Below are 23803 nucleotides of genomic sequence, written 5' to 3'. Positions count from 1 at the left end.
GGAGTCACTGACGAATTTAGCAACAAACTGACCTGCGTCACACCAAGGCCGTCCTGTTTTATACCTGTTGAAACAGAGCAACACATGACCTCAGTCTGGCGGGAAGCAACATCACCCCACCATCACAAGACCATCATATCATGCTCTCCAGATTCTCCATTACGTCATGATCATAAGACAGTCACAAGATACCCACGGGGAATGTAACACCTCTCTCTAAAAAAAAAGAAATCCTGGTCTGTCATGAGCAAAATTTTAACAATTATTTACAAAAAAAACACAAATGTTTAAAATTTACAAAATACGCAATATACACAGTATTATCACACAGCTCCTCACAAATCACTTTACAGTATTTTACAAATGTTAAAATATCACTCCATAAAAAAATACATTGTGCATTTAACATCACGATAGACGAACAGCAAACATATTATATTTGCCTTTAATATGAGTTATCAGAATATTATACTCCTGTAAAATTAAACTCCAATTTAATAACCTTCTATTTTTGTTTACATCTTACAACGGATTACTAACGGATTATGATTGGTGTAAACTATGAGTGGCTTTTGAGTTGTACCAACATACACATCAAAGTGTTCTAAGGCCAAAACAAGAGATAATAATTCTTTTTCTATAGTCGAATAGTTTCTTTGATGCTCACTAAATTTTTTAGAAAAGTAAGCGACTAGATGATTGACCTCGTCATACTCACTCTTTTTCAGTAATACTGCTCCTGCAGCCTCATCACTAGCATCTACAGCTAACGAAAAAGGCTTTTCAAAGTCAGGTGCCCTGAGCACAGGTTGATGACATACCATAGTTTTCAGTTTCTCAAATGCCCCTTGACAAAGCGCTGTCCACACAAACTTTTCATTTTTCTTCAAGAGGTTAGTTAATGGAAGGGTAATATTAGCAAAATTCTTACAAAATTTCCGGTAATATCCGACCATGCCCAAGAACCTTCTGAGAGTTTTTTTCCCAGTTCGAGTGGGGACCTCTAAAATTGCCCGAACTTTTGCCTGAAAAGGAGGTTCATTACCTTGATCCACAACATAACCAAGGTAAGTCACAGTGGCATGATCAAATTCACTTTTAGCTAAGTTAATAGTTAAGTTAGCTTTTGAAAGCTTTTCAAATAGTTTCTCCACCGCAGTAGTGTGTGAGTCCCAAGTATCATTCCCTGTAACTAAATCATCAACGTAGGCACCTGTATCTTTTATCCCATGAATCACAGAATTAATCATCCGCTGTAAAGTACCTGGGGCATCCTTCATCCCAAAAGGAAGAACATTATATTCATATAACCCAGATGGGGTTACAAATGCGGAAATCTCTCTACCTCAACCGTCAATGGAACACACCAATACCCTTACAATAAATCAGTCTTTGTAAGGAACATTGCTTTTCCAACTTTATCTACACGATCATCCACTCTAGGAATTGGATACGCATCTGTTTTCGTTACAGCGTTCACCTTCCTGTAGTCAGTACAAAACTAAATACTACCGTCTGACTTAGGCACCATATCACAAGGTGAACTTCTATTTGAGTTAGAAAGTCTAACAATGTTATTCTCTAACATATACTTAATTTCATTCTCAGCAAGTTCACATTTTTCCATGTTCTTCCTATATGGATGTTGCTTTATGGGTTTGGCATTCCAACATCTACATCATGTGAAGCTACTGTGGTTCTTCTACGAACGGCTGGAAATAAATCCTTATATTTAAAAATTAATTGCTTCATCTGCTGCTTCTGCTCTGGCTGTAAATGGGCTAATTTCTCATCAATATTTTCCAGAATTGTTGAATTTGGTAATCTGGTAGGAACAATGTTGGGTTTAGAATGAGTTTCAGATGAATCATCCACTAAGTTCCTCGTGAGATCAGACTCATTATTATTGACCACGATAGTCATAGTAGCAGACTGTTTCTCATAATATGGTTTTATCATTTTTATATGCCAAAGTTGTGTTGGCCTTCTGCAATCTGGAGTTTTTAATCACATAATCCACATCATTAACTTTTGACTTAATTTCATAAGGACCATGACATTTAGCTTGTAAAGGATTTGTTTGCACTGGGAGAAGAACCAATACCTTATCTCCAGGCTTAAATGACCTCATCCTAGCTTCTTTAACATACCAGGTTTTCATTTTCTCCTGAGCCAATTCTAAATTTTCCCTGGCCAAGCTACAAGCTTCATGTAATCTGTCTTTAAATTTTAAAACATAATCCAGCAAATTAGTGTGTAACTCCTTTTTAATCCATTGTTCTTTTAATAAGGCTACAGGTCCTCTAACTCTATGCCCGAATACAAGTTCAAATGGACTAAAACCTAATGATTCCTGTACTGACTCCCTTACTGCAAATAGAAGTAAGTGCATGCCGTCATCCCAATCATTCTCATTTTCCACACAATATGTCCTAATCAGAGTCTTGAAGGCACAATGAAACCTCTCCAAGGCACCTTGCAATTCTGGATCGTATGCAGACAAGGTAATCTGCATAGCTCCTAGCTTATAAATTATCTGTTGAAACAATCCAGACATAAAATTACTGCCTTGATCAGATTGTATTTCCTTAGGCAACCCAAAATAAGTAGAGTTTTATAAGAGCCTTTGTTACAGTTCTAGCCGTTATATTCCTGAGTGATAATGCCTCTGGAAACCTAGACGTAGTGCACATGATGGTCAACAAGTATTGATGGCCAGTTTCTGTTTTTGGTAATGGACCTACACAATCTAAAATAATTTTGGAAAATGGTTCACCGAATGCAAGAATAGGTGGCAGTGGGGCCACTGCAGTAACTTGATTAGGTTTACCCTGAATTTGGCAAGTATGACACATTCTGCAAAATGCCGCTACATCTTTTCATAAACCAGGCCAGTAAAAATGTTCAGAAATCTTGTTCACAGTTTTCTTCACCCCTTGATGTCGACCCAAGGGCACACAATGAGTGAAGGTTAAAACCTCATTTCGATAAACTTTAGGAACAACTACCTGGTGAATAACCTTACATTTATCACTTGCAGGAATTGTAGGCAGTCTCCACTTCCTCATTAATACTCCTTTCTCAAACTAATATCCTACTGGCACCCTATCAATTTCACTATCTGGAAGAACTTGTTCCTTTAATTTGATAATCTCAGTGTCTCTACTCTGCTCTGCTGCCATGTCTTTCCGAGACAGAGACAAATCTTCAAGGTCAGACTTACTCCAAGAATCTTGTTCAAACAATGGAGGTAAGAAAGTATCTGACACATCCTCAAAATTGGAATCCTGAGTTAAACAGTCATGGGTAACAACCTCATCCTGCACATCAAACTTTTTAGCCATAGCTGGAGTTACAACACAGAAGGAATCTATGTTAGAATTCATCCATCGTTCCTCTGACCAAATGCACTTCAGGAAACACTTGTCCATCTGCTAAGTCTTTTCCTAACAATAAAACAACATCCTTTACAGGTAAGCTAGGTTGTAGTCCTACTTTAAAAAGTCCTGTAATTAACCCTGACATTAAATTTACTCTATGTAAATGTACAGGCATAAGGGCACTCCCAGCACCTTGTGTATAGTTTACCTCACCAGTGTCAGACTCATCATTAAACTTTAACACACTCTTTAATATCAGTGATTGAGAAGCTCCAGTATCCCTAAGAATTTTTTTTTTGGCACTGAAGTGGATCCCTCTTTCAAGGATACAAATCCTTCAGTTATAAAATGATCATATCCCCTCTTAACTTGGTCAGACTCTAACAAAGCTTCATTTATGTTTATCGATCCATGTAGATTTACAGGTTTGCACACAAGCATCTGGGACTGCTTCCTTCTCCTTCTTCTTCAATCGGAAACAGTTAGCTATTATGTGACCAGGTTTCTTACAGTAATTACAAATAGGGCCAAACTGTCTTTCCTTCACAGGTTTTCCTTCATCCTTACCTTTCTCATTAACTTCTCATTTAATTTCTGATTTACCTTGACTGTCTGTGCTATTTTTCCTTTTAAAATTTCCACCCTGAGGAAATTTATTCTTGTGGATTGAAGCATACTCAGCAGCTAATTTAGCACACTCCTGCAATGTAGCAGGGTCCCTTTCATTTAAGTATGCCCTTACTTCAACAAGGATGCTTCTTTTATATTCCTCCATTAAAATTAACACTTTCAGTTTATTATAGTCCGCATTTACATTTTTATAGGAAACCCATCTTTCAAAACACACAGCTTTATCGTAGGCAAATTCCACATAAGTTTTTTTCCACATATTTCTTCAAATTTCTGAATCTTTCTCTATATGCTTCCAGAACCAGCTCATACGCCTTTAATATATGCTGCTTCACAATATCATAGTCTAGTGCTTGCTCAGCAGTTAAAGCTGTATAAACGTGCTGCGCCTTGCCTTTAATTACATGTTGTAATATCACTGGCCATTTCTACTTCGACCACTATGAAATCAGAGCAACAGTTTCAAAATGTTGAATATATCTCTCCACCTCTGTTTCATTGATGGAGGAGCTAATATAACTTCTCGACTAGCAATAAAGTGTTTCCTCAATCCAGAGGACTGATGTTCAGACTTTAATTCCGCCATCACAAGTTCAAATTCCCTCTGTTTATTTTCAGATTCTAACAGACATAGTTCCAAGTTAGCTTCCAATTGCTTCTTATTATTTTCAGCTTCTAATCGATTTAGTTCCAAGTTAGCTTTCAATTGCTTCTGCTTTAATTCAGCTTCTATTCTAAGATTTTCTAACGCAACCTGTTCCAGGTGTAACTGGATCGCTGTTTTACTTACAGGGAAACTATCTAGAACCGTTTTATCTAAAACATCTGAATCTACGTAGTGTTCCATGATTTTCCTCTGAATTACAGGCTTTGATGTAACATCCAAAATACTTTTAAGTACCAACCTGCTCGCAATCTCAGATACATCATCCTTTATCGCCTTCGCTAATAACTCCTGGTCTGGCGATGCCAGAAGGTCATCAATATTCATTCCTGCAGAATACCACTCACAAACCAATCAAACAAAAGAATCGGGTATTTCCCTTGCTAAATCAAATTGATAATAAAACAAGCATTTAAACTCAAAAACAGAACACATCCCTCGAGACCCCAATTGTTTTGAATTGTTATGGTTCGCCAACAATAAATATATAATTGAGACTTACTTTTTATAAACATAGAAACCTTTATTTAAAACAGAGCTCAATAACAAATGAAAAGTAAACAAACGACTAAATTAACCGGAAGTTAACTGCTATATGGCAACTCGAAAAGTTCTTAAAGCAATATTGCGAGCACAGTTAAAGCGATAATCCGAAAAATCCAAGTGATTTAGACAGTCAGTTAGGAGAGAATTTCCCTGAAGTAACGAAATCTTCTACGACATGATGTTACTGCTGATCCCAGCCAAAATATGCCTTCCCCGAAGGATTTACAACAAAGGAATTAAAAACGGCTTAAGTGAACTGACCTTTTCCTTTTAGCAAATAACTCACTGCCCCAGTCCTTTCTCCTCTTACAGCAGGGACTATCGTGGGTGCAGATTACCACCTTCTGAATAAAGATTCCATAAGGTCGATCCTGTATTACCACCGACGACAGCAAATTTACTCGATCCTTTGGCTTCCCGAACTTCAATAATTCTTCACTCTCCGACTGGACTTTAACTGGCAGTGATTTTCAGAACTGCCGGCAACAACGATTCTTACAGTAGAAATTAAAACTGCACTTAAAAACGAAACTGCGTCATGAAACGAAAACGCAGCAGAACGGAGTCACTGATGAATTAAGCAACGAACTGACCTGCGTCACACCAAGGCTGACCCATTTTACACCTGTTGAAACAGGTCAACACATGACCTCAAACTGGCGGGAAATTACATCACCCCACCATCAAAAGACCGTTACATCATGCTCTCCAGATACTCCATTACATCATGATTGCAAGACAGTCATAAGATACCCACGGTGTATGTAATACTACCAACAGTGATTCAAGTCCTTTTGAACATTTGTCACCTCTTTCTTATTATATGATTTCGTTTTTTACACCATCCCCTCTTGCCTCTTGTCTGTCCTTTCAATACAATGTGTATCCTTGGACAGAAAGCCCTCAGCTATATTTTTCGTTAAATCCTGATTCAGTGATACCCACAACATCACAGATGCCAATCTGTGATTCTGCTACAAGTTCATCTAACTTATTCTGCATTTTGCGCCAATTCAATATAACATGTTCAGTCCTCTATTCACCCTTCAAGAAAAAATCTGCAGATGCTGGAAATACAAGCAACCTGCATAAAGTGCTGGAAGAATTTCCTCCGGCATTTTGAATGCGTTGCTCCTTTCACCCTTTTCAATTATGTCCGCCTTTGGTATTGCAACTCAGCATGTCGACTGCAATTTTGCCCCATTATCAGCCTCATTTTGTTGGGAGAGTCATTACACATTGCCTCTGCTTGTGAACTAACTACCTCATCCTCAGCAATATCACTCTAGTTCCCACAGACCCCCTCACACCAATAAATTCTAGCAAACCCGCCCATAAGGATAATGGTTCCACTTGTGTTCAGTTTTAACCAGCTGCTTTTGTACAGGTCGTACCTTTTCCAGAAGAACCGTAAATCTGAACCCCTGGCACGTGTAACAGTTCCTTAGCCACACGTTCAGTGCCAAATCGTGCTCTAATTATTCTCGTGGCACGTGGTACAGGCGTTACACTACCGGTCACTACCGGTCTCTGATTCTCACTGAGGTGACTTAGATCTACTGGTAGTCTAGTCCCACTGTTCACTGGCACTACCTGTGGGTTTCATGCTGGTGTGGCTCACTGTAGCTGGTGTTGCAATTTTCTCAGAAACCGGGGCGGGCCGAACCGTCATAATAGTTTGTACTGTGCCAATTAAAGTGCGCCCTGGAAGAACAATGTCATGGCCAGTTGGGTTAGAAACATCAATTGTGATGACTGGGAGTACACCCTTCCTGACTCTGACTAGTGTGTCATAAAACTCAAGACCATTTGGCCACTGCGGGTTCAGGTCTGGCTGAAATAACATGGTCATGTCACCTTTAAAAGGCTGTGCAGCTACACGACAGTTAACTTGAATACTACTGTGTTTTGAAACTGCAACCTCTTTCTTCATTTTCACTGCATACTCATCTTTTTGCTCTGCACTAATGGCCTGGATAAAAGCTCTCACCTTGTTTCCTTTGAGACCTGGGAAAGCTTTCCTCACCATGCTATACTGTTTAGTCTTCTCTGTCTTAGTCAGGATGTGCTCAATAACATTGAAGCCAATGATTGCATGAGACAGGTGCCAGCCTTCATTACAAGGACTGGAATGATCAGTTCTCCTGCTTGGTCAGTTTCAGAGGCTAGCCGGAAAATCGTTTCAACCCATCCCAAATACGACATTTCAGTTCAGTTTGCGGCAGTCAATGTCAAGTCACCACATGAGTCAAGGATCTCCGAGACATCACTCAGCCTTGCGGTTGGCAAGTATTCATCTTTCCACCTTTCATCGATTATTGACACCTGAGAGCCTGTGTCCCATAAAAACACAAAAATACAACTGCTGATGCTGTGAATCAAAGAATACATACACAACGCTGGAAGAACTCAGCAGGTCAGGCAGCATCCGTGAGAAAAGATTAGCAAACGTTTCGGGCCGAGGCCCTTCATCAGGAAAGGTCTGATGAAGGCTGAGACCCTTCATCCTGATGAAGGGTCTCAGCCCAAAACTTTGGCTACTCTTTTCTCACGGATGCTGCCTGACCTGCTGAGTTCTTCCAGCATTGTGAAAGTATTCTGTGTCCCATAAAGCTTGCAGTTGGTGGCCATCCAGGTAACACTCAACAATACACTATCTGCCAACTAGCGAGGTGACTTTGTGGGGGTGGCTAACCCGAGCTGGGGGGGCGGAGAGTTAACATTTCTCTCTTCACAGGATGACCATTGTTTCCGTTTGCCAGGTGTTATGCCGTTGGCCCCCTCCTTTGTGAAAATCGCAAGAACCCTAGTTAAGGGGGGGTCAACTGACCCAAAAAGAGAGAGAGACCATGTTCTCCCAAGAAGCAGAATGAAGGTGACTTTGACTATTGTCTCATGGAGACCACGTAAAAAGCCCTCGGGCAAAGTGGGCTGGTTGAGAGAGAGATCGCATTACCTGCAACTTGATTGACACCTGCGATCCCGTGAAGAAGTATAAAGGCGGGTCTGAGGGGGGGAAACCCTCAGACGCACCCAGAAGACACCAAGGAAACACGATATCGATTCCCGTGGGAGCGGGACGCCATTTTGAAGGAAGCCTCGTGCGTTAGATTCCGAATTTGAATCTGTGGCTAAAACCAACGAAAGACTGCTTTTAAATAACAACGGGGAAGTCTGCTCCCCTGATTCCAAGGATTTGCTCTGCCAAGACGACGGGCAAGTGTGTATCTTTTCTAAATCGTCTCTCTCTCTCTACAACGTGAAAATCCCAGCGGTTCCCAAAAAGGAAAAGCCGGCAAACTTCTGAGTGACTCTTTATATTTCCGTTGGACTCAGTATTAACCCCTAGACAACTGTAGAGCTTATTTCTGATTGATTATGGTTACACCGGTGTTTTAGATTGAGTTTTGACGATCTGAATGTTTGTATTAACCATACGTTTGTGCCCTTTTTGAATAAAACGCTTGAAAATAGTAGCATCCGACTCAGCTGATCCATCTCTCTTTGCTGGTAAGTTACCTGGTTACGGGGTTTTCGTAACAAGTGGGGTTCTCGTCCCGGATTTGAAACCAAACGGGAGGGTCAGTGAATCGGGCTGTAAGTCCAAACTTAAATCTGGTTACGCAGGTAGCCAGACGGGAAACCAGCAAAGATGGATGTGGAGGAATTTAGGAGAAACCCGACGGTAGAGGCGCTAGGGAAGGCTACAAAATCAGACTTGGTAAATTTGGCGCAGGCATTAGACCTCACAGCGGTGAAGCCAGCAATGAAAAAGCAGGAAGTGCGAAGGGTCATACAACAGCATTACGTTGGGAAGAAGGTGTTTGTAGCTGAGGATTTGGAAAATATTCCCGAAAGGAGATTAGCGAGTGGGACAGATCAGGCAGAGTTGGAGAAAGCAAGGCTGGAACATGAGCTTAAAGTAAAGCAGCTAGAAGCAGCTGAGAAAGATGCAGAGAGAGCTGCGAGGGAAAAAGATGCGGAGAGAGCCGCGAAAGAAAGGGCTGTGGAAAGAGAGCATGTGTTCAAACTAAAGGAATTAGAGATAAAACGGGATCGTGAGCTCCAGCTAAAGCAGCTAGAAGCAGAAGAGAAAGAGAAACAAAGGAGCCATGAATTGGAGCTGGACAGGCGAAAGCAAGAGCGAAGAGCTCAAGGGGAAGAGAGAGAGGAGGGGTTTGATATTAGTCGGGCGTTGAGGTTGGTCCCCCCGTTCGAGGAGACGGATGTTGATAGTTATTTCTTGCTTTTTGAAAAGGTGGCAGGGAATCAGCAGTGGCCCAGAGAGCAGTGGGTGGCGTTGTTACAAAGTGTGCTACGAGGAAAAGCACAGCGGGTATATACCGCGATGCCCCCAGAAAGGGACGGAAATTATGCTCAAGTAAAGGAGGCCATTCTCCGAGGTTACGAGTTAGTACCTGAGGCGTATAGACAAAGGTTCCGAAATTTAAGAAGAGGGTGGAATCAAACGTATACCGAGCTAGCCCATGAGAAGGGTGTGCTCTTGGACCGTTGGTGCACAGCTGAAAAGGTGGCCGAGAACTATGGGCGTATCAGGGAGTAACCGGGGGAGGGCGTGGACCTCCTGTTGGGTAATGACCTCGCGGGTGGGAAGATCGGAACCGCCCTGATAGTTGAGGCCCCGCCCATGGAGTCCCCGAGCTATCGCGCATGCGCGGACACTCGCAGCCTGTCGAGAGCGGCGGCTGGGACAGCGCGCAGTTTGAAATTGGCCCGGACGTTTTTACCGACCCTACACCACGAGGGTGGTAAAACAGAAGGTAGTAAAGTAAAAGGGAGTAAGGGCGAGGAGATAGCCCCCCCCCCCCTTAGTGAAGAGAAAAGTCCTAGAGGTAGGAAATAAAGATGAGAAACGGATAAAGCTGTTAAAACGTCCAGAGTTGGACGTGGTTGATCTGTCTGGTTTGGCAGAATTGTTTGGAGAAGTTGAGAGTTCTAAAGATGTTCTCGATGGTCCCGAGAGTGAAATGAGGGCGGTCTTAGAGGAGAAGGGTATCCTTGCTGTGGAGAAGTCAGCTGACATGGCCGAGGAGGTTGTTTCAGCTCGCAGGGTTGCGCCTTCCCCAACAGGGGGCTGCCTGGAGAGTAACTGGAAGGAGGGGGGGGACGTTAGAATTTGAAAAAGGTACGGGTGTTGAAAGCCTGGAAGAGGCCAATGTCCCGTTTGAGTGTGTCCAAGATGGGGATGCACGTGGTGCTGAACCTAGTCACGGAGCTCAAGGAAAAGGGGAATGTGTAGTTCCCAAATTGAATGAAGAAAATTTAAAGGCTGGATTGACACCAGAAGCAGCAACCAGGCTACAGAGACAATGGCTTGGTACCACAAAGCCTGTGAATCAATTACAGGTTGAGTTGGAAGGTAAAGGGGCCCCACACGCTATTGTTATTCCAGAGTGTGGTGTGAAAAGGCAGAATTTGAAATGCTGTCTGAACAAAGCGGGATCGCTTGCGGATCTTAAATTGGAAACTAATAGCATGACGGGTCCTGAAGAGAAAAATGACAAATTGCCTAAAATTAAGGAATTGGGGGGTCTAAGTTTGGAACACGCTGATAAAATAACTCCTATGAAAGGAGCGGGCGAAAGCCTATTTCGCCAGGGTGCCCAAGATCGCCACGAGGGAATTAACCGGAAAAGAGGCGAGGGTTAATGGGGACGCGATTTTTAAAATAGCAGAAGTCGGTTTTAAGGGATTTTGACAAAGTATGTGAATAATAAAGACAACACCCATGGAAGCTTGACTGTTAAGTTTGAAAGTAACATAAAAATTTGTGTTTTGCATGAACCTTTGTAGATGTATGTAAGCTAAGATCACACCTCCTTAGTTATGTTGCTGAAGAAAGCAAATAAATAAGGTGGTTATTGAGCTGAAGTTTGATGCTACCAGGCGTTAGTATGGCACGTGAGGTTAAGGTATTAAAGAAAAAGGGGCACTGTACTTGTTACCTGTTTAGATACTGACTTGAATGTATAACAGTAGTACTCTGTGAAGAGAAAAGCTTGTGTAGTATGTAGAAAAAAAAATCCTGTGTCAACCTGTTTTTAACCGCTGGTTAAAAACCCATTATGGGGGGAGGTGTTATGCCGTTGGCCCCCTCCTTTGTGAAAATCGCAAGAACCCTAGTTAAGGGGGGGTCAACTGACCCAAAAAGAGAGAGAGACCATGTTCTCCCAAGAAGCAGAATGAAGGTGACTTTGACTATTGTCTCATGGAGACCACGTAAAAAGCCCTCGGGCAAAGTGGGCTGGTTGAGAGAGAGATCGCATTACCTGCAACTTGATTGACACCTGCGATCCCGTGAAGAAGTATAAAGGCGGGTCTGAGGGGGGGAACCCTCAGACGCACCCAGAAGACACCAAGGAAACACGATATCGATTCCCGTGGGAGCGGGACGCCATTTTGAAGGAAGCCACGTGCGTTAGATTCCGAATTTGAATCTGTGGCTAAAACCAACGAAAGACTGCTTTTAAATAACAACGGGGAAGTCTGCTCCCCTGATTCCAAGGATTTGCTCTGCCAAGACGACGGGCAAGTGTGTATCTTTTCTAAATCGTCTCTCTCTCTCTACAACGTGAAAATCCCAGCGGTTCCCAAAAAGGAAAAGCCGGCAAACTTCTGAGTGACTCTTTATATTTCCGTTGGACTCAGTATTAACCCCTAGACAACTGTAGAGCTTATTTCTGATTGATTATGGTTACACCGGTGTTTTAGATTGAGTTTTGACGATCTGAATGTTTGTATTAACCATACGTTTGTGCCCTTTTTGAATAAAACGCTTGAAAATAGTAGCATCCGACTCAGCTGATCCATCTCTCTTTGCTGGTAAGTTACCTGGTTACGGGGTTTTCGTAACAAGTGGGGTTCTCGTCCCGGATTTGAAACCAAACGGGAGGGTCAGTGAATCGGGCTGTAAGTCCAAACTTAAATCTGGTTACGCAGGTAGCCAGACGGGAAACCAGCAAAGATGGATGTGGAGGAATTTAGGAGAAACCCGACGGTAGAGGCGCTAGGGAAGGCTACAAAATCAGACTTGGTAAATTTGGCGCAGGCATTAGACCTCACAGCGGTGAAGCCAGCAATGAAAAAGCAGGAAGTGCGAAGGGTCATACAACAGCATTACGTTGGGAAGAAGGTGTTTGTAGCTGAGGATTTGGAAAATATTCCCGAAAGGAGATTAGCGAGTGGGACAGATCAGGCAGAGTTGGAGAAAGCAAGGCTGGAACATGAGCTTAAAGTAAAGCAGCTAGAAGCAGCTGAGAAAGATGCAGAGAGAGCTGCGAGGGAAAAAGATGCGGAGAGAGCCGCGAAAGAAAGGGCTGTGGAAAGAGAGCATGTGTTCAAACTAAAGGAATTAGAGATAAAACGGGATCGTGAGCTCCAGCTAAAGCAGCTAGAAGCAGAAGAGAAAGAGAAACAAAGGAGCCATGAATTGGAGCTGGACAGGCGAAAGCAAGAGCGAAGAGCTCAAGGGGAAGAGAGAGAGGAGGGGTTTGATATTAGTCGGGCGTTGAGGTTGGTCCCCCCGTTCGAGGAGACGGATGTTGATAGTTATTTCTTGCTTTTTGAAAAGGTGGCAGGGAATCAGCAGTGGCCCAGAGAGCAGTGGGTGGCGTTGTTACAAAGTGTGCTACGAGGAAAAGCACAGCGGGTATATACCGCGATGCCCCCAGAAAGGGACGGAAATTATGCTCAAGTAAAGGGGGCCATTCTCCGAGGTTACGAGTTAGTACCTGAGGCGTATAGACAAAGGTTCCGAAATTTAAGAAGAGGGTGGAATCAAACGTATACCGAGCTAGCCCATGAGAAGGGTGTGCTCTTGGACCGTTGGTGCACAGCTGAAAAGGTGGCCGAGAACTATGGGCGTATCAGGGAGTTACCGGGGGAGGGCGTGGACCTCCTGTTGGGTAATGACCTCGCGGGTGGGAAGATCGGAACCGCCCTGATAGTTGAGGCCCCGCCCATGGAGTCCCCGAGCTATCGCGCATGCGCGGACACTCGCAGCCTGTCGAGAGCGGCGGCTGGGACAGCGCGCAGTTTGAAATTGGCCCGGACGTTTTTACCGACCCTACACCACGAGGGTGGTAAAACAGAAGGTAGTAAAGTAAAAGGGAGTAAGGGCGAGGAGATAGCCCCCCCCCCCTTAGTGAAGAGAAAGGTCCTAGAGGTAGGAAATAAAGATGAGAAACGGATAAAGCTGTTAAAACGTCCAGAGTTGGACGTGGTTGATCTGTCTGGTTTGGCAGAATTGTTTGGAGAAGTTGAGAGTTCTAAAGATGTTCTCGATGGTCCCGAGAGTGAAATGAGGGCGGTCTTAGAGGAGAAGGGTATCCTTGCTGTGGAGAAGTCAGCTGACATGGCCGAGGAGGTTGTTTCAGCTCGCAGGGTTGCGCCTTCCCCAACAGGGGGCTGCCTGCAGAGTAACTGGAAGGAGGGGGGGGACGTTAGAATTTGAAAAAGGTACGGGTGTTGAAAGCCTGGAAGAGGCCAATGTCCCGTTTGAGTGTGTCCAAGATGGGGATGCACGTGGTGCTGAACCTAGTCACGGAGCTCAAGGAAAAGGGGAATGTGTAGTTCCCAAATTGAATGAAGAAAATTTAAAGGCTGGATTGACACCAGAAGCAGCAACCAGGCTACAGAGACAATGGCTTGGTACCACAAAGCCTGTGAATCAATTACAGGTTGAGTTGGAAGGTAAAGGGGCCCCACACGCTATTGTTATTCCAGAGTGTGGTGTGAAAAGGCAGAATTTGAAATGCTGTCTGAACAAAGCGGGATCGCTTGCGGATCTTAAATTGGAAACTAATAGCATGACGGGTCCTGAAGAGAAAAATGACAAATTGCCTAAAATTAAGGAATTGGGGGGTCTAAGTTTGGAACACGCTGATAAAATAACTCCTATGAAAGGAGCGGGCGAAAGCCTATTTCGCCAGGGTGCCCAAGATCGCCACGAGGGAATTAACCGGAAAAGAGGCGAGGGTTAATGGGGACGCGATTTTTAAAATAGCAGAAGTCGGTTTTAAGGGATTTTGACAAAGTATGTGAATAATAAAGACAACACCCATGGAAGCTTGACTGTTAAGTTTGAAAGTAACATAAAAATTTGTGTTTTGCATGAACCTTTGTAGATGTATGTAAGCTAAGATCACACCTCCTTAGTTATGTTGCTGAAGAAAGCAAATAAATAAGGTGGTTATTGAGCTGAAGTTTGATGCTACCAGGCGTTAGTATGGCACGTGAGGTTAAGGTATTAAAGAAAAAGGGGCACTGTACTTGTTACCTGTTTAGATACTGACTTGAATGTATAACAGTAGTACTCTGTGAAGAGAAAAGCTTGTGTAGTATGTAGAAAAAAAAATCCTGTGTCAACCTGTTTTTAACCGCTGGTTAAAAACCCATTATGGGGGGAGGTGTTATGCCGTTGGCCCCCTCCTTTGTGAAAATCGCAAGAACCCTAGTTAAGGGGGGGTCAACTGACCCAAAAAGAGAGAGAGACCATGTTCTCCCAAGAAGCAGAATGAAGGTGACTTTGACTATTGTCTCATGGAGACCACGTAAAAAGCCCTCGGGCAAAGTGGGCTGGTTGAGAGAGAGATCGCATTACCTGCAACTTGATTGACACCTGCGATCCCGTGAAGAAGTATAAAGGCGGGTCTGAGGGGGGGAACCCTCAGACGCACCCAGAAGACACCAAGGAAACACGATATCGATTCCCGTGGGAGCGGGACGCCATTTTGAAGGAAGCCACGTGCGTTAGATTCCGAATTTGAATCTGTGGCTAAAACCAACGAAAGACTGCTTTTAAATAACAACGGGGAAGTCTGCTCCCCTGATTCCAAGGATTTGCTCTGCCAAGACGACGGGCAAGTGTGTATCTTTTCTAAATCGTCTCTCTCTCTCTACAACGTGAAAATCCCAGCGGTTCCCAAAAAGGAAAAGCCGGCAAACTTCTGAGTGACTCTTTATATTTCCGTTGGACTCAGTATTAACCCCTAGACAACTGTAGAGCTTATTTCTGATTGATTATGGTTACACCGGTGTTTTAGATTGAGTTTTGACGATCTGAATGTTTTGTATTAACCATACGTTTGTGCCCTTTTTGAATAAAACGCTTGAAAATAGTAGCATCCGACTCAGCTGATCCATCTCTCTTTGCTGGTAAGTTACCTGGTTACGGGGTTTTCGTAACACAGGTAAGTCTATACTGTCACAATTTGCACGTTTCTGGGAATCTTTGCTAGTCACGGTTAACACCCATCCCTTGGTGGTAACCATTCCCTGTTTAACGGAGCCTCTCTTGACGGTCTGATTCCTCTAATTTTGCAGCCGGCTTGAAAATGTTCTTCACTTCCACTTCGGTAGCAGTGCAGGCAGCGTCTATTTGCTCCTGCCTGCTGGCAGACAAAACATCTCCGTGGTGCATGGACAGAGCGGCTAGTGTACTGACTAGGTCCATACTGAAGCTGCATTGGAGCAGGTGCTTGTGGCTGACTGTAGCTGTTGTAATACTGCTGTGGTAAAGCAGGTGGCTGAGGGTCTCTATCCGGCCTGACTGCAGGTGGGGCACAGGGCTGTTGCTGAAACCTCGTCTGTTGTAGTGTCTCTTTAATCTGAGCTACCTCCGCACTGAGACCTTTTAAAGAAGCTACACCTGTCTTAAGCTCTTGTATCTCTGTTAACAGTTCAGGGGAAACCTGTGTTTGGTCTTCCTTCACCCAGCACTTAGCAGGTGGCCGATCCTCTGACTGCACTACGCTTACACTTGTTGCTGACTGTGAGGTGTTAGACTTCTTTTTGTTTCTTCTTTCACCTCATTAGCACAGGCGATTTTTAAACTCTCTAACAGGAGCTCATCTGAGGTCTCAGTATCGAGGAGGAGAGGCTGCATGTCTATCCTGATACTGTCATTCTGGAGACCAGTAAGTATTGTGTGTAAGCACATGTGCTGGACTAAGCCCTGATTCTGACTCTTGGGAAGTAAACAGCACTTTCTGCCTCAAATCTAGAACCCGCATGAGAAAACACTGAGGGGTTTCTTTGCTGTTCTGTGCTTCAGAAGCTAGCTGCTTGTAAAGCTCTGTGGCGCTCTGTGCTTGGAAGTGGGAGCAGGGGATGCGTCGGAGTCTGGGGAGAGTCAGGTCGGGTCTTCCTTCCAAATAGCTGCGAAACTGTGAGCCTGGAGAAATAGCTCTAACTACCGCATCTACTATTTCTATCTCAGGATAACCTCAATTCAGTCCATTCTCAATCTGCTGAGCAAACCTGGAGAATGTCAGTTTATCCTTTTGGCCTGGTTCGCCTATTTGGCCAGAGATTTTGAAATCTTTGCGCCAGCATTGGCTTGGCTGCTGCGGCTCAGGACTGACTTGTGGGCTCACGGTAGTTCGAGACTGGTACTGAGACTCATGAACAGTAGCATTAACAGGGGTGAGCTGCTCAATTTCCCCTTCTTTATGTCGCTTCACAGTTCTTTGTACCTCTACTTCTCTCCGTAGCCCTGCCCTTTCCACACTTTCCCCGGCTGGTGCTGCTCCATTATCTGTACCCTTGGTCAAGTCTGCATTTTTCTCTTTCAGCCGCAACAATTCCAACCTGCTGTCATCGTCTAACTCTGCCACTTCTTCTCTTTCAAGAAATTTCATTACATGAGTCACTAGTGATATGCGGGACTTCCCTTCAACAGCTGTTCTTTGCTCGCCTGATATGTCAAGAAAATCACAAACTTTGAGCAAATTGTCTCTAGTCAGGGTACGTAACCCTCCTACTATTACTTCCTGTAGCTCTTCTAAGGCTGGCATGTTGACAGGACAGGAGAAACTTACTGTGCAGGAGTTGGCTCTGAACTGGACGGCCTTTAACGTCCCTGATCATCTCTGACTGGCCTCGGATGACGTGTACTCCACCACCAGCTTCCAGCTCTCCGCGAACAGCAGCGCCATTCCTCATTACAGCATGCCTGAGTTGTATTGTGGGGAGAATTTAGCTGCTGCAGAATTCGGCCACCAGGTTGTGGACACCGGACATCTGAAGCGCCATCTCAGCGGTGCCTCCATAATGTTACGCCCCTGAAAAACGGGGAGAGATAAGCACGATAAAGACGTGAGGTGGTTTCCTCATTGAGAATTTACTCAAGTGAAGAAAGTACCGTGATGTCCCCTGGGTATATGGATGGAAACAGAAGCAATTGACCTCAGCGTAGCAGATCAAGGCTACTCTGCAGATCACTGATAATACTATTAGGGTCTAACTTTACACAATAAAGAATGAAAGAAACAATTAAATACCTGTTCGTATTTTAGCCCTATTTAACATGTGTTTTCACTGTTTTTAAACAGTTTTTGAACTTAACAGATCTTATCCTTTAACTTGGCACACAGGAAGCAATTTAGGGTTTACTACGCTGGTGGGTCTGTTCTTCAGCTTTCTACATAGCTCCCTAAAATTTCTCTTCATGGTCTCCACACCCTTTCTACCTACATTTTTGGTGCCAATGTGTATCAAGACTTCTGGCTGCTCACCCTCCCCCTTGAGAATGCCAAAAACCCAATCCAAGACATACCCGACTGACCCTGTCACCTGGGATGTAATATTCCATCTTGGTGTCTCTATCAGTCCCACACTATCCTGCCTCTGTTCCTTGAACTATGGAATTTCCTATTACCACTGTAGTCCTCTTCACCTCTCTGTTCTTCTGAACCACAGGCACCAGACTCTGAGCCAGAGACCCGGTTACTGTGGCATCCCCCCCCCCCCCCAACCCCATGATCGTCTCTTCAACTTATTATGGAGGAAAATAGCCACCGATGTACTCTGCATTGGCTGTCCATTTCCCTTCCTTCTCTTGACAGTCACCCATTTACCTGTGTCCTGCAGCTTACGGGTGACTAACCCCCAGCGACTCCTGTCTATCATCTTTTCATTCGTCCATACGAGCTGAAGATTATCGAGTTATAGCTCCAATTCCTTAATACTTTCTCTGAAAAGCTGCAGCTCGTTGCACCTAGAGTTTATCTGGGAGACTGGATGTCTCCCTGAATTCCCATGTTTCACACACAGTAGAAAACAGTGCCACTGGAGCCATTCTCACTGCACCACCAATCCCTGAATGATGATGAATGAAGAATTAAGAAGAAAGTTAGAAATTTTTCAGATACTTACCTCGACAAAGCCACTTCAACCATTGACTGACTCACAGCAATGGCTGCTCCAAGAATGACTGCACTGCTTCCACTTGGGTGACTTTTATTCGTCCTTTCTAATTTAATTCAATTCAATTCATGTTTAATTGTATTTTAACCATACAGTATATGATACCCAAGAATACAGCCAAATGGGACAGCATTCATACCAGGTGACCTGTTCTGTACATAAAATTATGATTCAACCTTTGAGAAGTTATCAGAGATGCCAAGAGACAATCCACCCATTTGTGTGTCAGGACTTGCATGTTACAATGAGCTCCAGAATGAAGCCTAGCTGTTTCAGCGATAACAGCACACACTTTATCAATGAGTTTAACACATCTCTTCATGTTTCGAACTGAAGGGAATGGGTGTGTAACTAACAGTCTCCACTACAACATAAGGCTGCACTTCTGGAGGCTGATGTCTGCATAAGCATCAGTCAGAGTTGGTCCTTAGATCCAATGCAGATCAACTGGCAGGCTATTATCAGACATTTGTAGCAGGTCCCTGTTCTATCTATGGTTCACTATCATCACGGGACGTAAATAAACAAGGTAATCTACCTTAAAGACTACCACCAACTGCTCTGAGATCTGCCATCACAAAGTGCTTCCAGGGGTCTGTCACAGCCCCCATCCTCATCACATTCTACAGGGGTTGTATTGAGAGCATCCTGAGCAGCTGCATCACAGCCTGGTTCGGAAATTGCACCATCTCAGATCACAAGACCCTGCAGCTGATAGTGAGGTCAGCTGAGAAGATCATCGAGGTCTCTCTTCCCACCACTTACACTACACGCTGCATCTGCAAAGGGAACGGCATTATGAAGGACCCCATGCACACCCCATACAATCTCTTCTCCCTGCTGCTGTCTGGGAAAAGGCTCCGAAGCATTCGGGCTCTCACGACCAGACTATGTAACAGTTTCCTCCATCTAGCAAACTAATGTTTCTTGACTACAGCTCTGCAATACTTGAATTCTAAGCAGGTCACCTATCTGTAAGTTCTGGGACTGGATCCTCGACTTCCTAGTGGACAAACGGTGACCAGTAATGAGGAGCAGCAACACTGAAGATACACTGAGTCACCTGGTTGCACTGGAGACCGGGATCCGTGAAGTTTAATGGAATTCATCGCTGTTCACAAAGAATGAGCGCTGACCGAGAGGCAGTTGCTTGCTTCCGTCAGATCTTTTAATCACAATTCAAAAGTACATCGAAATATTACAGAAGAAGAAAACAAACATTAAGCTGGACTATGATGAAGGGTGTGTGCACACTACTTGTCAGATTTAGCTACTGCATCGATACTTGGACTCAATAACACAGGAGACTGAGTTTAAGTTCCAGCAGGGCTGAGGAAATTAAATTCATTGTGTTGAACGATTCGACATTGAATCTGGGAACAGTGGCACGAATCCATACCTTACTGGACCCGGCACTGAATAGGGGTAGGATGTAATCGTTACCAACCTGCGGTCACTGAAACTGTTTGTTGCTAGTTGGTGCACCAGACACTCCAGTTCTCATGAAGCGTCACTGTCCGAAACGTCGACTGTTTATTCTTTTCCGTAGATGCTGCCTGACGTGTTGAGTTCCTCCAGGATATTGCATGTGTTACTTTGGATTTTCAGCATATGCAGAAATTCTTGTGTTTGTGTCTTAAAACATCTACAACAGGATGACTGAATCTAGATTAAATTGTGAGGCATTCTGTTGCAAAATGCTGCAGATGCTGGAAATCTGAAATACACTCGAAAGAGTTGGATGGTTCATTGGGTTAGACAGTGACTATGGAGAAACAGCTCCCGGAAATGATGGTAACAGGGATAGCCCTCCTTATAGGGGTAATGGGATACACTTGGACTCAAGCGGTGTTAGGATTAACAGGAGTCCTGATGAACTATTTATTCCCCTCCATTAATGCTGCCTGACCTGCCGAGTTCCGGCTGTGTGTTACTCATGATTTCCAGTATCTGCAGAATCCCTTGTCCAGATGGGGATGGAGTGCCAGAAAGACATTGACTTTGTGTGCTAGATATCAGGATGATGTGACAATCCCTCCGGGATAGAGTAAGAGGGGCACACTGATAACAGCCCTCAATTACCGATGCCTTCAGTGGAAGCGGCTCCGTTGGCATTTTGAAGGGCAATTTTAGCTGTCTCCACCATTGTATCCAGCGAATTATTCAGCTTCATGAGAGTCACCCCAAAGGATGATGTTGCCCCAAATATAGAGCCTAAAATGGGGACAAAGTCAAGGAAGGGCTCGGCGATTGTCAGCGCCATTGCCACTGTGCTTCTCTGCATCAACAGCACTACCTGCTCACGTGTTATCTCCCCGAACACCCATTTGTGCTCAGTACCTTTCTTCAGATCCTCTACACTTGTCTCCACTCTCTGGGCCAGTTTGCTGAGTGATGCCTCATCCAGACCAAGGTTATTCCGTATGAACAGGATATCGGAGATAATGAGTGCCAGGTCACAGGCAAGAGACAAACCCGGAATGGGAATTGCACCGATAGCCCCCGATATGGCGGACAGCATCTGGATGAAACGCTGCAGAGCCTGATGTTTTCTCTCTATAGCAGCTTCAGGTGTGTTGGGGAGAGCTGTGATGAATAGATTCTTCTGTGTCTCCGAGAGATTGGATAACACAACCTCCCTTAATTCATCAAAATCAAACTGGTCAAAGTTATAGGCGGAATAGAGAAAAACGAAAGTATTTTGTATCTCTGCTGACTCTAGTGAGGGGATGCAATATTCCCTCACTTTCCGGAACATACCCTACTGGTTTTAACATTTCTTGCGGCTTTCTCCCCTGACAGTCTCGTCGATCTTAGATAGCACCAGGTAGAAAGTTTTCCCACCTTCTTCAGAGCCCCAGCAAATAACTTGTCATTCTCCGTGAACCGAACAGCAGTGACAATGATGCCCAAATCATGCTGGGAATAGTTGGTTTTCTTCATGAACTTTTTCCCCAGAGACATTGGTGTGTTCAACCCAGGGAAATCATAGTACTAATGTTAGGAAGTGTGGGGTGGGCGTAAGGTGTTATTTCCATAGTGGTCTCTTTACCGCAGGTTCGACAGCCCTTTTCTCATTCTCATCCAACCCAAACAGGGCATTGATCAGGGTCAAGGTGCCCGACCCTGACTCACCCATCACCGCAATCAGGTTCATTTTCGAACAGCTTGGATTTTCTCTCGATGGCTAATTGAAAATCCTTCTGTAATTCACATTGACAAGCATCCAGCAGATCCCTCACATCCTTGGTGCTGCAATACAGGTTGGATAGAAGACCAGACATTTCCCACTGAAAGAGGAAAACATGTTTATTGTGTTTGAGAAGGAAGTCGTCAGGTAATCACAAGAAATCCTGTTTGAACGAGCCAAATGAATTTAAATCAGCTTGTGGCTTTTGTGAGAGGGTGGTAATAGTGGTTTATTTTTTCTATTTGGAGGGTGCAAATCACAGGTGATTAACAGGTCTCCTGCATTTTATCATTTATATTAATGACTTGAATGAGAATATTAGTTCCATGTTTAATCAATTTATGGAAAATAACGATGTTGGTGGTACAGCGGACGGTGGAGAAGGTTGACCGAGATTACAGCAAGATCCAGATCGCCTGGGAAGTTTGGGCAAAGTGTGGCAGTTTGAATTTACCTCAGACGTGTGCAAAGTCAGTAATTTCAGAAACATAAGTTGTGCAGGCCAAATACAGTATCGGTATAACAGGTAGACAGGGCAGTGACGCAGAGATTTGAAGCAACACACACAAAATACTGGAGGAAATCAAAATGCCAAGCAGTATCTATAACAGTCAAGGTTTCAGGCCAAACCTCTTCATCTCAACTGGAAAGAAAGAGGAAACATCAGACTAAGAAGGTAGGGGTAGAGAGGAAGAAGTACATGGTATTAGGTGATAAGTGAAACCAGAAGAGGGGCAGGGGATGACGTAAAGACAGACAGACATACCTTATCAATCGCGAGGAAAATTGGGTTTTGTTACAGCCGCACCAACCAAGAATAGTGAAGAAATATAGCAATATAAAAACATAAATAATTAAATAATAATGTTAATCATGCCAAGTGGAAATAAGTCCAGGACCAGCCTATTGATTCAGGGTGTCTGACACTCCGAGGGAGGAGTTGTAAAGTTTGATGGCCTAAGTTAGGAGTGACTTCCTATGACGCTCAGTGTTACATCTCAGTGGGATGAGTCTCTTGCTGAATGTACTCCTGTGCCTAGCCAGTACATTATGGAGTGGATGGGCGTCATTGTCCAAGATGGCATTCAACTTGGACAGCATCCTCTTTTCAGACTCCACCGTCAGAGAGTCCAGTTCCACCCCCACAACATCACTGGCCTTACAAATGAGTTTGTTGATTCTGTTGGTGTCTGCTACCCTCAGCCTGCTGCCCCAGCACACAACAGCAAACATGATAGCAGTGGCCACCACAGCCTCGTAGAACATCCTCAGCATCGTCCGGCAGGTGTTAAAGGACCTCAGTCTCCTCAGGAAATAGAACAGCTCTGATCCTTCTTGTAGACAGCCTCAGTGTTCTTTGACCAGTCCAGTTTATTGTCAATTCGTATCCTCAGGTATATGTAATCCTCCACCATGTCCACACTGACCCCTTGGGTGGAAACAGGGGTCACCGGTGCCTTAGCCCTCCTCAGGTCCACCACTAGCTCCTTAGTCTTTTTCACATTAAGCTGCAGATGATTCTGCTTGTACCATGTGACAAAGTTTCCCACCATAGCCCTGTACTCAGCCTCATCTCCCTTGCTGATGCATCCAACTATGGCAGAGTCATCAGAAAACTTCTGAAGATGGCAAGACTCTGTGCAGTAGTTGAAGTTCGAGGTGTAGATGGTGAAGAGAAAGGGAGACAGGACAGTCCCCTGTGGAGCCCCAGTGCTGCTGACCACTCTGTCTGACACACAGTGTTGCAAGCACACGTACTGTGGTCTGCCAGTCAGGTAATCAATAATCCATGACACCAGGGAAGCATTCACCTGCATCACTGTCAGCTTCTCACCCAGCAGAGCAGGGCGGATGGTGTTGAACGCACTGGAGAAGTCAAAAAACATGACCCTCACAGTGCTCGCTGTCTTTTCCACGTGGGCGTAGAAACAGTTCAGCAGGTAGAAGATGGCATCCTCAACTCCTAGTCGGGGCTGATAGGCAAACTGGAGGGGGTCTAAGTGTGGCCTAACCATAGGCTGGTGCTGCTCTAGGACAAGTCTCTCCAGGGTCCTGGATAGTTGATTAGTGAAAAAGATAAAGGGGTGGTGTAGAGAGAATATGATAGGAGGGAACAGAAGACCATTGAAGAAAGAGAATGAGAATGAGACCAAAGGAGGTGATGGG

The 23803-nt window shown here is 44.3% G+C and overlaps 1 pseudogene; it reads right to left on the bottom strand.

Moving 5' to 3' along the window:
• Positions 1-16466: 16466 nt before the first annotated feature.
• On the bottom strand, positions 16467-21731 carry LOC140729919 (interferon-gamma-inducible GTPase 10-like; annotated as a pseudogene).
• Between the last annotated feature and the right edge of the window lie 2072 nt (positions 21732-23803).

Source organism: Hemitrygon akajei, chromosome 7, assembly GCF_048418815.1.
Source record: "Hemitrygon akajei chromosome 7, sHemAka1.3, whole genome shotgun sequence".
Lineage (NCBI taxonomy): Eukaryota > Metazoa > Chordata > Chondrichthyes > Myliobatiformes > Dasyatidae > Hemitrygon > Hemitrygon akajei.
The sequence above is the reverse complement of the archived record's forward strand: the minus strand, read 5'-3'. Positions and strand labels throughout refer to the sequence as shown.